The sequence below is a fragment of the Pan troglodytes genome, chromosome 12 (genome assembly GCF_028858775.2).
Source record: "Pan troglodytes isolate AG18354 chromosome 12, NHGRI_mPanTro3-v2.0_pri, whole genome shotgun sequence".
NCBI lineage: Eukaryota > Metazoa > Chordata > Mammalia > Primates > Hominidae > Pan > Pan troglodytes.
In genome coordinates this window covers 27262067-27276858 of record NC_072410.2, presented here as the reverse complement: position 1 = coordinate 27276858, position 14792 = coordinate 27262067, and the positions used below count along the sequence as shown (strand labels likewise).

The window sequence follows — 14792 nt, the reverse complement described above, 5'->3', positions numbered from 1 at the left end:
TTCTAAAAAGCTTCATGTGAAAGCAGAAGACTCATGAGAAGACATCTAGAGACTGGCCCTAAAGTGCTTTTCTCCACAGGAATGTCACCCAGGCACTACATCCAGGAGTCTCAGGTGCCACTGGGTTCCCATCCTCAGTGAGGCAGAGCTGGGAGAAGGCACACAGCATTCAAATTTCCTTCAAGTCACTTGCTTAAGGTATAAATTGAAGGTTCAAACTAAATTTGAAATCTTTTTTTTGTTGTTTTTTACAATTAGCACTTTTTTGTTATTTTTTTAATATATATATTTTTTATTATACTTTAAGTTCTGGGGTACATGTGCACAACGTGCATGTTTGTTACATGTGTATACATGTGCCATGTTGGTGTGCTGCACCCATTAACTCGTCATTTACATTAGGTATATCTCCTAATGCTATCCCTCCCCCATACCTCCACCCCACAAAAGGACCCAGTGTGTGATGTTCCCCACCCTGTGTCCAAGTGTTCTCATTGTTCAATTCCCACCTATGAGTGAGAACATGTGGTGTTTGGTTTTTTTTCCTTGTGATAGTTTGCTGAGAATGATGGTTTCCAGCTTCATCCATGTCCCTAAAAAGGACATGAACTCATCATTTTTTATGGCTGCATAGTATTCCATGCTGTATATGTGCCACATTTTCTTAATCCAATCTATCATTGATGGACATTTGGGTTGGTTCCAAGTCTTTGCTATGGTGAATAGTGCCACAATAAACATACGTGTGCATGTGTCTTTATAGCAGCATGATTTCTAATCCTTTGGGTATATACCCAGTAATGGGATGGCTGGGTCAAATGGTATTTCTAGTTCTAGATCCTTGAGGAATCACCACACTGTCTTCCACAATGGTTGAACTAGTTTACAGTCCCACCAACAGTGTAAAAGTGTTCCTATTTCTCCACATCCTCTCCAACACCTGTTGTTTCCTGACTTTTTAATGATCGTCATTGTAACTGGTATGAGATGGTATCTCATTGTGGTTTTGATTTGCATTTCTCTGATGGCCAGTGATGATGAGCATTTTTTCATGTGTCTGTTGGCTGCATAAATGTCTTCTTTTGAGAAGTGTCTGTTCATATCCTTTGCCCACTTTTTGATGGGGTTGTTTGTTTTTTTCTTGTAAATTTGTTTGAGTTCTTTGTAGATTCTGGATATTAGCCCTTTGTCAGATGAGTAGATTGCAAAAATTTTCTCCCATTTTGTAGGTTGCCTGTTCACTCTGATGGTAATTTCTTTTGCTGTGCAGAAGCTCTTTAGTTTACTTAGATCCCATTTGTCAATTTTGGCTTTTGCTGCCATTGCTTTTGGTGTTTGAGACATGAAGTCCTTGCCCATGCCTATATACTGAATGGTATTGCCTAAATTTTCTTCTAGGGTTTTTATGGTTTTAAGTCTAACATTTAAGTCTTTAATCCATCTTGAATTAATTTTTGTATAAGGTGTCAGGAAGGGATCCAGTTTCAGCTTTCTACATACGGCTAGCCAGTTTTCCCAGCACCATTTATTTAATAGGGAATCCTTTCCCCATTTCTTGTTTTTGTCAGGTTTGTCAAAGATCAGATGGTTGTAGATGTGTGGTATTATTTCTGAGGGCTCTGTTCTGTTCCATTGGTCTGTATCTCTGATGGGACGTATCTCAAAATAATAAGAGCTATTTATGACAAACCCACAGCCAATATCATACTGAATGGGCAAAAACTAGAAGCATTCCCTTTGAAAACTGGCATAAGACAGGGATGCCCTCTCTCACCACTCCTATTCAACGTAGTGTTGGAAGTTCTGGCCAGGGCAATCAGGCAGGAGAAAGAAATAAAGGGTATTCAGTTAGGAAAAGAGGAAGTCAAATTGTCCCTGTTTGCAGATGACATGATTGTATATCTAGAAAACCCCATTGTCTCAGCCCAAAATCTCCTTAAGCTGATCAGCAACTTCAGCAAAGTCTCAGGATACAAAATCAATGTACAAAAATCACAAGCATTCTTATACACCAATAACAGACAAACAGAGAGCCAAATCATGAGTGAACTCCCATTCACAATTGCTTCAAAGAGAATAAAATACCTAGGAATCCAACTCACAAGGGACATAAAGGACCTCTTTGAGGAGAACTACAAACCACTGCTCAAGGAAATAAAAGAGGATACAAACAAATGGAAGAACATTCCATGCTCATGGATGGGAAGAATCAATATTGTGAAAATGGCCATACTGCCCAAGGTAATTTATAGATTCAGTGCCGTCTCCATCAAGCTACCAATGATTTTCTTCACAAAATTGGGAAAAACTACTTTAAAGTTCATATGGAACCAGAAAAGAGCCCGCATTGCCAAGTCAATCCTAAGCCAGAAGAACAAAGCTGGAGGCATCACGCTACCTGACTTCAAACTATACCACAAGGCTACAGTAACCAAAACAGCATGGTACTGGTACCAAAACAGAGATAAATTGGAAATCTAACAGAAGCATGTAGAACTACATATCAAGCCGAAGTCAATTTTAGATATTTGAGAATGTGTACAAACCATATGGGTCTATTTTCCCCAAAAGTATGTTTTTTGCAGTAGTGTTTAGGAGTATTCTTTTGTGAGATGGTATTTTTCTTAACCAACCACCATTTAGATTCTTGGTTCTCTTAACTTTTAGGTTAACAACTCAATACATCTTCCAAGTGTCCTCGTATACTTTTTCTGGTTTGACTATTAGTTTAGGTGGTGCCTATGGCCCATTTAAACTCTGAGACGCTGAGGCTCTGATGTGTATCCATCTGGTTAGAGTATGTATGAGTAAAGCCAAGGTCAGTCAATGACTTGACCTCACTACCTTTTCCAAAATTTCTAGTTCTAACATTGGCTAGCAATTTTGAATGCTTGTCAGACAAATACCTCAGAGTCCTTGCCCTGCTAATGCAGTCATTATTAATAGTGAAAATTACATTGTGTTGCCTTATTTAATGATGTTAACTGAGTAAGCATTTATAGAGCACCTATTCTGGGAAAGATTAAAAATATACAAAGTGATAATAAATGGTCTCGTCTTAAGAAGCTTAAGAGGAAATATGACATATTAACAAGTTGCCATGAATTAAGGCATCATATAATAATACAATAAGAGAGTATAAACTATTTTAATAAACATGTTCTACAAAATGGAGCATTTGGATCCTGAAAGGGGGCTAGAATTTAAAAGTATGAGTTGAGAGAGAAAGCATTCCAGTCAGAGGTACCAGCAGAAAAAGTAGCTCTGAGACAGGCATTGGAATTATCAAATATATTTTTCTTCAGATTTTATGAAAGTATGCTTATCCATGAATGCTGAAGTGCTTATCTATGTCAACATTTTGTTAAAGAGTTACTCAAGCTCAGAAAATGTAGGGAAATTTTATTTATATTTTCTCAGAAAATATATTTATTGATATTTTCTGAGAAAATATAGAAAATATAGGGAATTTTTCGTTTATATTCTTTGATTTTACCATGAATCTGAATTTCTGTTATTTAATTGTTTAAATACTTTAATTTTTGTGTTAAAGATAACGCATTATAGAATATCTAATTTACTTATCACCTTCAGGAAAATCAAATAAGCATTTGTGAAGTGTCAACTATTTTCTCTGCAGTGGTGCTTTTCAAACTACCCAGAGTGAAAGACTTTTATTTTTTGTAAAATGTAAAATATTGTGGCAATGTCAGATTGCTATAAAAGGTTTTCAAATCTGTACTTCCAGGTACTTCAAAATTAGTTTGCAGATTAGTACCAGTGGTCTTAGTACATTTGAGTAGCTACAGTAAGTAAGGAGTTGATACAAAAGAAATACAGCATATTGTCACCATCATTGGTGTAAGAATGTTGTGGGGAGGACTAGGCTTACCTATGTAACCAGTGGAAAATGCAGCATATGGTACAATTACTAAAGATAAATATAGACATAAAGAAGAGCGATGATAAAAGCTGTTCTGGATCCCAGTTAAAATCTTTGGGGTTACTGCTTAACTCTCTGGACTCACAGCCCCGACCCACCATCCCCAATGTGCAGTTTCACTCATGGAAAAAAAGTTTCTATACCAGCAGCTGAGGATGCATTTACTCTATGTTCAGCCCACTCAAAATACAGTTCTGTAATCAGAATACAAAAACAACCACCAACAACATCAGCCCAACTTTCTTTACTGTGTTTCATTTAATGCTGAAATCATACAATGATTAGAACATGAAACTTTGTTTGAAAAAGTATATTCAATAAATTTTGTCTTTAAAACAGAGCTCTTGACCTATAAAGTATAAAAAGTAATTACAATGAAATATTCTTCAGTAAATCTGACACTTTGGGATTCCAGGCAAAAGGATCGCTTGGGTGCCAAGAGTTCAAGACCAGCCTGGTCAACATAGTGAGATTCTATCTCTGGAAAAAAAAAAAAAAGAACAAAAAACAAAAGTTAAACAAATCAATAAATCTGAGATGCACTGGTATAATTCACTGGCTTGCCCAGTTGGTACTCTCTTAGCCATGGCTATTCCTGATGACTAGCTGGCAGTAAAAGCCAGGAAATTATGGAGGTCTACTGAGGAGTCCCCTCTCAAAGTGAAGTTTTCCCATTATTTACACTTAAGAAAAAATTAATGTGAGATTGGATTTTAAACGTCCCCATTAAAAACAGAAGAATGGAGGGAAAAAGGTGGGTGGGGAGGGAGGGAGAGATCTGAATAAAACATTTACTTTATCATTTATCTTTTAAAATGACATGGAATGCCAATTCCAAAATCACTTAATTTTTAGAACCACTGCAATCTAAACACTGTCATCAGAAACATGCCAAGTGTTGGTTCTCTGTGGTAGGTCTCCCATCTTATATTTTCACTGTATTAAACTTTACCCTTGCATGGGTTTACCCTCCAGCCTGTGGGCCTTCACTAACTAGGACCCCATCTACCTGCATGTTTTGCTCTGCACTTTCTTTGCCATTCACTGGCCCCTTCTTTAGTGTTTGGTCTTCAGGTCACCACTTTCCCTTTTAGCTAATTCCATTACTCTGATTTTCTCTGTTCCTTTAGCTACCCTATCCTAGAACAACTCTCCCAGGGATGAAAACGGGGACTTCAGAATTGAGAAATAAAAGGGAAGATGTTACGACAACCTTCCTATCTTATTTTTTTGGTAAATTCACTCTTTCCCTGTCTCTCTCTCTCTCTCTCACACACACACACACACACACTCACACACACAGACAGAAATTTACAGGGTAAGAGAAATTAGGAAGATAAATTTGGTGGTAGAGTCAAGAAGAGGTTGAAGAGGTGCTAATATTAAAAGAGAGATTTGAATAAAATGTTTTTAGAATTCATAGGTATTATGATATTCTATTGTAAAATGCTATTGGTTAAAATTATCTTTGTATGGGCAAACTGAGTCTCTGTCTCCAACTGTCTGTGAACAAGCTATTCAGTTCACTAAACCTCAGCACCTCATCTGTGGAATGAGCACCATAGTAGCTCCTGTTATAAAGGTTAAATGATTTTGTAAAGGACAGATTACAAAGTATATATAAAGTATTTGATTTTTTTGTTATTAAAATACTTATAATGTCTGTAATATTTTTAAAGTAAAGAGGTATAATGATTTATACTTCTGTTTATTCTAGAAACTGATTCTTAGTTGAGCTCAGAGGTTTTTCAACTTTTCTTTCAAATATTGAGATAAATAACATTGATCTATCTATTTATCTATCTATCTATTTTGAGATAGGATCCTACTTTGTCACCCAGGCTGAAGTGCAGTGGCCTTTGTCTTCCAGGCTCAGGTAGGATCCTCCTACCTCATCCTCCCAAATATCTGGGACTACCAGTGTGTGACACCACCCCCAGCTAATGTTTTTGATTTTTTTGTAGAGATGAGATCTCACTATGCTGACAAAGCTGGTTTTGAACTCAAGCAGTCTTCGTGTCTTGGCCTCCCAAAATGCTGAGATTACAGGCATAAGCCACTGTGCCTGGCCTTTTATTTTATATAGATCACCATCCCTTACTGAGTATCACATAACTGTTATTATAAACCTTGAATAAGAGATTACATGTTTTGGCCAGGCACGGTGGCTCATGCCTGTAATCCCAGCACTTTTGGAGGCCAAGGTGGGCAGATCACCTGAGGTCAGGAATTCGAGACCAGCCTGGCCAAAATGGTGAAACCCCATCTCTACTCAAAATAGAAAAAAAAAAAAATTAGCCAGGTATGGTGGCACATGCCTGTAGTCCCAGCTACTGGGGAGGCTGAGGCAGAAGAATTGCTTGAACTCAGAAGGCAGAAGTTGCAGTGAGCTGAGACCATCCCACTGCACTCCAGCCTGGGCAAATGAGTGAGAATCCATCTTTAAAAAAAAAAAGATTACATATTTCATACAGTATTCCAAAACCAAAAACAACACTATGCTTTGCTTTTCATTACCATGAATCTATAAGTTATTAAGCTTTCAGTACTGCAAATATTGTCACATATTAACAGTTTGACTTGAAAATACGTGTAATTTTTACTAAAAATAGAAAAGAAAGGCCTTGTCTTTAGAAGCTTCCAAGGAACATTATAACAGAAGTTATATTTTCCACAATTTGGGTTCAATTAATCTTATATATTGCAATTGACTTAAATAAAATTTTAATTTTTGAACACTTTAAGGTTTACAGAAACATTGTGAAAATAGTATAATATTCCTGGTAAGTACCCAAACTCTGCTTTCTCTATTACTAAAATTTTATATTAGTGTGGTGCATTCATTACAATTAAGGCATCAATATTGTTATCTTATTATTATCTAAAGACCATACTTTTTCAGAATTCCTCAGTTTTTATTTAGTTTCCATTTTCTGTTCTAGTATACATCCTAGAATCTCATATTACATTTAGTCATTGTGAGAGAGACTCCAAGTCAGTAAGTGCTGAAACGGGATATTAAAAAAGAACCAACATAGATTACAAGAGGAAGACTCAAAGCTTCCAGAATTATTTTCTTTCTATCTAAAATCATTTTCTATCTTTCATCCTATCAGCACTCATAAATTACACACACTCATAACCTGCCACAATTTATTGGCAGATTGTGAAGGGGGAGCAGGCATGTCACATAGTGAAAGCAGGAACAAGAGAGTGAGGGGGGAGATACCACACACTTTTAAACAACCAGATCTTGCGAGAGCTCACCTGCTATCATGAGGAGTACCAAGGAGATAGTACTAAACCATTCATGAGAAATCCACCCTCCTAATCCAGTCACCTCCCTCCAGACCCCACCTACCACACTGGGGATTACAGTTCAACATGAGATTTGGGTGGGGACACAGATCCAAACTATATCACAGGGGTTTCCCTATGTTGCTTAGGCTGGTCTCAAACTCCTGGCCTCAAGTGATCTTCCTGCCTCAACCTTCCAACGTGCTGGAATTAGAGGTATCAGCCACCATGCCCAGCCAGAAATTTCTTTCTCAAGGGGCTTTTCATCTCACTTGAAATTTTAGTTTAGGGATCTCCCAACTTACAAAGGGTTTGTGTTCCAAAATTTTGTTTCTAAGTCAGGTAGGCTCACTTTCCTACAGAAAATGAGAAGAAGCCAGTCCCAAAGCAAGCAATAAAAGCCTGTTGCCTCACAAGTGAACTATGATGTTGCTAAATCCATCAGGAGTAGTTTTACTTTTGCTCTTTGTTGAATGGGCTACTGTGGGCCTGTGGGGGCACCTAACCACCATTTATCTTATTTCTTTGAAGCAGGTCGTGCTGTCACGTGTGGTCAAAAGGGAATTAGTGATGATAATGGAGCTTTCTCTGCCTCTCTCCCTCTTGACTGCCAAGGTCCAGGGAAGTTCACATCTCAGTGGTCACGGGCTGGCCAAGTAGATCCCCACCAGTTGCTGGATAATGCCTGTGAACTACTGGCTAGCATCTATTCTGAAAACCTAGCTCTGGTTTGCTTGTTTATTCACCAGTATCTCACATAATTTTCTTATGACCATCTGGCACCTAATATAGATCCCGAAAGAGTTTAAGAGGATTTACCCTTTAGGCAAAAAATACTGGCAGTGTTTATAATCCCCTCAAAAAGAGAGAGGGAGAAAAAAAGAAAGAAGAAATGTTTTTAAAGGAAGAGATAGCACCATGTAACTATAAATAACTCTCTATATCGGACTGAAAATAAAATAGCACCATGTAACTATAAATAACTCTCTATATCGGACTGAAAATAAATTTTTGTTTTTTATTTTGTCTCATTTGGTAAGCTAACGAACTGGAAGAAAAGAGCTAGTTTTAACTAAACAACTCTAAAAGATTTCAGAATTTGAAAACTTAGTTATGAATAGATTTGATTCATTTAGCCCCAAAACTATTAAAAGAAGTATATAAAATATTAATAGTCAATTTTCCACCAAAACCATTGAGCTATAGAATTCCAGATATCGAAATTCTAAGGAAATGTTCTGTTTTAGAATCAAATCATGTACTAGGCTGAAGTTAAATCAAATACCATTTACTGAGTATTGTTATTAGGATAAACATCTTTCCATACTTTGGTGAAATTGGAAATACTCTTGCAGAAGTGTTTTCATCTCTCACCCAGAAAAAGTAAATAATGACCTTCTTCCTTCTTCCACTTAATGTAATATCCTACATTTACATATATTGTGTCATCCCTTGTTTTGTGATTATTTGCTTACAGATTTTCTCTAGGTGCTCTCTAAGCAGAGAGAACAGGGTACTGGTTAAGATTGTAGATCTAGGGGATCACTGATCTAGGTCCTATTCCAAATTTGATTCCTCACCTGCTAAGCTTGCAAGTGCAACTTATTTAAATTCTCTTAAGGTTAAATGTTTCATCTAAATAGCGATAATAATAAACACCTATAGCATAGAGTTGTTTGAGATTAAATGAGATAATACATGTAAAATTATGTGCCTGGCATACAGCAAGATTGTTGTTGTTGTTGATGATGATGATGATGATGATGATATTTTTCTATCCCCAGTGCACAACTGCTTGAATGTATTAGATAATCAATACATGTACATGTTTCTTGAACTGAGATCAATTTCCCCATGTTGTCTGACTGATGAAGCCCTACATTTTCTTCTAGAGGAGATGACATTTGAGCAAGATCTTAAAGAAAATCAGATGCCTTCACCTGACCACTGCTTGGTGATCCCATGGCACTTTGTACATCTCTCCATTAGCTCTCATCTCACCAGCCCATCATTATTGTATGTGCCGCCTTCTGAAGCTTGCTGCTGGCTACATCAAGGTGAATAAAATCATCCTTTCATAAAATAGTGACCTCCTTTTTTATTTGCATTTCCAAAGCCAAGCACGTGATAGGTAGACAACAAATGCTTGCTCCTGGGCTGCGCTAAAGGCATCTATAACCACTAAGCCCAAAGAGTGTGGTGTCCCTTTAAAAGGAAGGAGCCAGTGTTTATATCACTTTTTCTCGACCTTCAAGGCTCCATTCAAAGCCCACCTCCAGCATGAGGCACTATCCAGTCCAATCCACAGTGATCACTCCCTTTCTGAGTCCTTCCAGGAAATCAGACACAGTCATTTGAGGTGTGTGTTAGTGATCTTTCCTCAGATGCCCTGTGAGCTCTTTTGCACAGTACCAAGGCATGTAATAGGCAGGAAATGTATTTAATTGCTTGGCTTAGTTCTAGTTTTCAATGTGTACTTCTCCAGAATTATCCGATTAACCCTAACTTGAGAAGATAGGCAAACTGGATTTGCACACTGGAGTCAATTCCTGATACCCCCGGGGGTGTGAATGAACAGAGGTCTTCTTGCTGGCTTCTGTAACAGTATCTCTCTTTAGCCAGCACCCAATTTTTGGAACCATTAGAGCACACAAAAACAGCATTTTACACAAATCAAAAAATAGCTCCCAACCATGTCTTTGTGGCATTGTTAAACAACAGTAAATTGTACTTTGAGTTCTATTTCATCTAATTAAATGAAATGAGAAGTGGGCTCAATTCCCCCAGAAAGAGACTGGAGGGAACCACAATCTTTCCTGTGATTAGATACACCACTAAGGAAATCTGACCCTGAGCAACTGAAAACTGCCTATTCTCATTAAGAAGAGCTACAGACTGACCCTTTTCAAAGACTAGTAACTGGACACTTATTTCTTTCACAAATTATCTTCTTTTCCCTTTTTCATACCAGGAATTCTCAGGGATTATAATCCTCATCAATATAACAAGCCTCCAAAGTCATATTTTTTAACTTTGTTAAAAATATGGTGTGAAATGGTGGTGGTAAATATGGTGTTAAAAATAGGGTGTGAAATGCCCTCCCACCTAACTACCCCATTTGACACCTGCAGCCATCCTCTAGAGAGGCAGACAAGATCGACCGTCTCACTTTACAGAAGTGCAAAGAGTAGCTGGCCTAATGCCACAGCCAATGAACAGATGAAGGAGGCCTACAACCACCTAGTCTTCCCTACTTCTCCTCACTCCTCCCCTCCGACCTCCTTACATCACCACTGACCAATGGATCACTGTGTGGCCGTTCAGCATCTTCCTATGCTGTGTCAGGCAAGAGAACTTCTGGAAAGAGAGCATCTCATGTTTATTAAGGAGACTGGGTGTCCTTGTAGAAAGTCCTGCCATGCACAACCCCAGTCTTAACTGATGTGTTTCACCATACTGAATGCAAGTTGCCATCTAACATAGTTGAAGGGGAGCCAGTTGTGGTGATCTTTGTTCCTGCTGAAAGATGGAAAGAAAATGAGGAAATGAGCTCATTTTCAAAGAAAATGAACATTCTTTCATATGAAAGAAATAGGAGCAAAGTGACAGGAGGGAAACAAAGCTTAGGGTTGGTGTGAGATACACAGGTTGTTAGCCCCACAAACAGTGCTGCTGGGCCAAGTTAATTCCGTTTTTCCCTATATATGTGGTGTGGAAAAGCTATTTATAAAATGTGTTTAAATATTTAGGACCAAATAAATCAACATTGTTGGGAAACATTGACTCTGACCAGAACTCATTTCCTTGCCCTAGTCCAATGTGAATAACAAAATGAAGAATATCAGGATGATTCGAGACCAGGAATACTACAGATGTCCAACACTTCCACCTGGAATCCCCGAAGAGGCCCGCTTTTAGCCTCCACACTGGTTGGTGACCTGGCATGAGAGAAATGACAGAAATCTCAGAAGACTGGCCTCATGAATAATCTTCAGTATCAATGGAACAAAGCAAGCCTTCTAGAAATTACCTGACTCTGCAGTTCACTCTGCTGCTTCAGATGAAAATTTTCAGGTCTGTCTGCCACTGTAGTGAAGGACTGCTTTGGGTAGTGTCTGTGGAGAAACTTTTTAAAGGACATAGTTAAAATATTGTGCTACAAACCAATTCTTGAACACCAATCGTTTTGTCCTACCTCTCTGTGCAGTGAAAGATGGCTGTGCTCTTGGCAAAGGTCATCTCTCTGTCATGATTCTGGATCTCCTTTTCTTCTCCTGATTATCTGTCACTCAGTTATCCCCACTGTCTTCCACAACTTTAACCTCAGCTTCTCTATTCTAGGAGACTCTTCTCGCAGGCTCAAGGCTCTCCTACCCTCCATCATTCCTCCCTCTACCCCACACAGCCAGCATATATGTCCAGCTAGTCTATCCTTCAGCCAAACTTCCTTAAAAAGAGGCCTTACCTCACTGTCCCTACCCATCTCCTCTCTGACTCACTTCTTAACTCCATGACTGGGTTCTGGTTTCTTTCCCTTGCCTGTTGTGACTTCCTATGGACACAGCCAAAAACCATCACATAGTCCTGTTGTATGGCATCCTCTCCATCTTGAAATGTCCTCTCCCTCAGTTCCTATATGTTACCACACATGCCTGCCTTGGCTTCTCCCTCTAGTTGTTCCTTCTCTGTCTTCTGTGGGCTTCTTATTGTCTGCTCACTCCTTCTTCAGTGTCCTCACATAGGCTTCCTTCCCTTCTCAGCTGATGCCATCACCTGGGGAATCACAGTTACTCAGCAGCACTGGGGCCTCTCTATCTCTATGCTGGTCATGCCTATGTGTGAGCTGCAGACCCAGTGGAATCTCCATTTGTGCATCCCATGCCCAGCCCACCCTCCACCAGTCTCGAATGCAGCTGTTCAGCCCTACCCCAGTCCTCAGAAAAGTTCCTCTCCCTGGATCCTCTTTTTCCTTCTTGAGTGCCCAGTTGCCCAAGTCAAAAACCTGGGAGTGATATAAACTCCCCACACATCCAGTCAGTCACTCATCAACTCTATTGATTCTGTCTGCTAAATGTATCTCAATTGTATTAACTTAAACATATGCATATATCTTCTTCTTCACTGCATTTTTGTGGGCTGCACTTACCTTTCAGGTAACAACAACACTGGCCCCTCTTGCACTTCTAGTCGGAAGTGCCAAAATGATGAGAGCTAGCCATGACAAACCCACAGCCAACATTACACTGAATGTGCAAAACTGGAAGGGCATCCAAACAGAGGAGGGAAGAGAGGAATAGACAGGAAGTCAAACTGTCTCTGTTTACAGATGACATGATTCTATATCTAGAAAACCCCATAGTCTTAGCCCCAAAGCTCCTTCTGCTGATAAACTTTAGCAAAGTCTTAGCATACAAAATCAATGTGCAAAAATTCCTAGCAGTAAAGCAGAGAGTCAAATGAAGAACACAATCCCATTCATAATTGCTACACACAGAAAAAATAAATACCTAGGAATACAGCTAACCAGGGAGGTGAAAGATCTCTAAGAGATCTCTAGGAGAATTACAAAACACTGTTCAAAGAAATCAGAGAAGACACAAACAAATGGAAAAACATTTCATGCTCATGGATAGGAAGAATTAACATCATTAAAATGGCTATACTGCCCAAAGTAATTTACAGATGCAAGTTATCCCTATTAAATTACCAATGGCATTCCTCACAGAACTAGAGCAAACTATTTCAAAATTCATATGGAACCAAAAAAAAAAAGAGCCCTAATAGCCAAGCAATCCTCAGCAAAAAGAACGAAGCTGGAGGCATCATGTTACCCAACTTCAAACTATACTACAGGGCTACAGTAACCAAAACAGCATGATACTGGTACAAAAACAGCTCATCACTTTGAGCTATGTTTCCTCAATACCCAGATTTTTTAGAGTTTTTAATATGGAGAGGCCTTGAATTTTATTGAAAGCCTTTTCTGCATATATTGAGATAATCACATGGTTTTTATCTTTAGTTTTGTTTATGGGATGAATCAGATTAATTGACATGTGTATGTTGAGGCAACCTTGCATCCTGGGGATGAAGCATACTTGATCATGATGGATTAACTTTTTGATGTGCTGCTGGATTTGGTTTGCCAGTATTTTGTTGAGGATTTTTGCATTGATGTTCATCAAGGGTATTGGCCTGAAGTTTGTGTGTGTGTGTGTGTGTGTGTGTGTGTGTGTGTGCGCCAGATTTTGGTATCAAGATGATGTTGGCCTCATAGAATGAGTTGGGGAGGTGTTCCTCCTCCTCAATATTTTCAAATAGTTCCTGTAAAAATGGTACCAGCTCTTCTTTGTATTTCTAGTAGAATATGGCTGGGAATCCATCATGTTCTGGGCTTTTTTTGATTGGTAGGTTATTTATTACTGATTCAATTTCGGAGCTTGTTATTGGTCTGTTCAGTAAATCAATTTCTTCCTGGCTCAGTTGTGGGAGGGTGTATTTGTCCAGGAATTTATCCATCTCTTTGAAGTTTTCTAGTTTGTATGCATAGAAGTGTTTGCAGTAGTTTCTGATGGTTGTTTCTATTTCTGTGGGGTCAGTGGTAACATTCCCTTTGTCATTTCTAATTGTGTTTATTTCAATCATCCTCTGTATTAGTCTGCTAGCAGACTTTCTTATTAATATTTTCAAGAAACCTACCCTGAATTCGTAGATCTTTTGAATTTTTTTTTCTTCATGTCTCGGTTTCTTTCAATTCAGCTCGGATTTTCAGTTATTTCTTGTCTTCCTCTAGCTTTGGGGTTTTGTCTTGCTTCTCTAGTTCTTTCCGTTGTGATGTTAGGTTATTAATTTGAGTTCTTCCTAACTTTTTGATGTGGGATTTAGTGCTATAAATTTCCCTCCTAACATTGCCTTAGCTATGTCCAGAGGCTGTAGTATGTTGCAACTTTGTTCTCATTATTTTCAAAGAACTTCTTGTTTTCTGCCTTAATTTCATTATTTATTAAAAAGTCATTCAGGAGCATGTTGATTGATTTCCATGTAATTGCATGATTTTCAGCAATTTTCTTAGTCTTCTATTTTTACTGCACTGTGATCTCAGTGTGTATTTGGTATGAGTTCAGTTGTTTTGCATTTGCTGAGGATTGCTTTATGTCCAATTATGTGGTTGATTTTAGAGTATGTGGCATATGATGATGTGAGGAATGCATATTCTGTTGTTTTTGAGTGCAGAGTTCTGTAAAGGTCTATCAGATCCATTTGATCCAATGTTGAGTTCAGGTCCTGAATATCTTTGTTCATTTTTTTGCCTCAATGATCTGTCTAATACTGTCATTGGAGTGTGGAAGTCTCCCACTATTACTGTGAAACATACTTTGTAGGTCTCTAAGAACTTTACTTATGAATCTGGGTGCTCCTGTGTTGGATGAATATATATTTAGGATAGTTAGGTCTTCTTGTTGAATTGAAGCCTTTGCCATTATGTAATATCCTTCTTTGTCTTTTCTATTTTATTTTAAGTTCCAGGATACATGTACAGGATGTGCAGGTT

The 14792-nt window shown here is 38.4% G+C and overlaps 1 long non-coding RNA gene across 2 annotated transcripts; it reads right to left on the bottom strand.

Annotated features, from left to right (window-relative positions):
* Nucleotides 1-4172: 4172 nt before the first annotated feature.
* On the bottom strand, nt 4173-14028 carry LOC134807873 (uncharacterized). Of its 2 annotated transcripts, XR_010149344.1 has the most exons (5): nt 13940-14028; nt 11271-11366; nt 11031-11178; nt 10539-10759; nt 4173-4423 (listed from the first exon to the last, which is right to left on the bottom strand). It is a non-coding gene; the product is annotated as an uncharacterized LOC134807873 (long non-coding RNA). The 2 variants fall into 2 exon arrangements; XR_010149345.1 differs by lacking the exon at nt 13940-14028 and having other exon boundaries at nt 11049-11178.
* Nucleotides 14029-14792: the final 764 nt, after the last annotated feature.